The 973-nt window shown below is 37.7% G+C and overlaps 1 non-coding gene across 1 annotated transcript; it reads left to right on the forward strand.

The window, feature by feature from the left end:
• Positions 1–283: 283 nt before the first annotated feature.
• Positions 284–356, forward strand: trnar-ucg (transfer RNA arginine (anticodon UCG)). Its single transcript has one exon. It is a non-coding gene; the product is annotated as a tRNA-Arg (tRNA).
• Positions 357–973: the final 617 nt, after the last annotated feature.

Genomic DNA, 973 nt, shown 5'->3' on the forward strand with positions numbered 1-973 from the left:
CATTTGAAATAAATTTCACTGTTGTTTGATGATTAGGTTATATTTAAGTTATAAATACTTCGTTTTTGAGCTGAATCCTGCACCAAACTGAAATTGATCTCTTGAAATTGCCATCTGATATTTCAATATAAACTCTTCCAGTGTATATTATTTGTAAAAGAATTAAGATGCTGGGCAGAGACACGTAACAACGCTGTCTTTGTGCTGCTTTAGGAACTCTGGGGCAAGGGCCGACACCCTTCTATAAACCCCAGTTTCCACTGCTAGGTGGAATTGTAATTGAGACCTCGTGGCCTAATGGATAAGGTGTCTGACTTCGGATCAGAAGATTGCAGGTTCGAGTCCTGCCGGGGTCGTGGTTTTGTAAAGTTATCTGCTGCAACACGGCCCATTAAGATGTCCTGGTAGTTATACGGTGAGTGATCTGTGAAAATATATATAAGTAAAGCTGTGGCTATTAAATTAATCCCTTGCATAGTAGCTGTACTTGTTCACAAATCACTCTGGACTAAAGCTGTACTAAATAAGCAGATGTAAATTCCAGTAGTGCACTATACACACAACCGCCTCCAGCATAACTTCATTGTTTGTTAGTCATGCAGAGTTCTGTTCCCCGCATTCGTGTGATCTATGACGGAAGCATTTTAGCAGAGCCTGCAATGGCAAAATACAGCAAATTCTCATTTTTAAGAAAAAACTTTTATTCATCGACATAAATGTGATCCAGAAAAAATCTGAAGGTTTGTAAATGAATGCACAATGCAAAAATATAGTTTATTATCTATAGGATGTTGATTCCTTTATGTTGATTCTGCTCATTTAAGCAAAAGATTCAATGATATTATATAGGCCTACAGGCCTGTGAATGTAAAATAAAGCAGATGTTATGTCAATGAGATCGCTCTCAGCTGAAGTGAGAGTGGATCATATAAAGACATCACTGCAGGATTTAGGATGCCAGACATTGAGATTT

This window comes from Carassius gibelio, chromosome A7, assembly GCF_023724105.1.
Source record: "Carassius gibelio isolate Cgi1373 ecotype wild population from Czech Republic chromosome A7, carGib1.2-hapl.c, whole genome shotgun sequence".
Taxonomy (NCBI): domain Eukaryota; kingdom Metazoa; phylum Chordata; class Actinopteri; order Cypriniformes; family Cyprinidae; genus Carassius; species Carassius gibelio.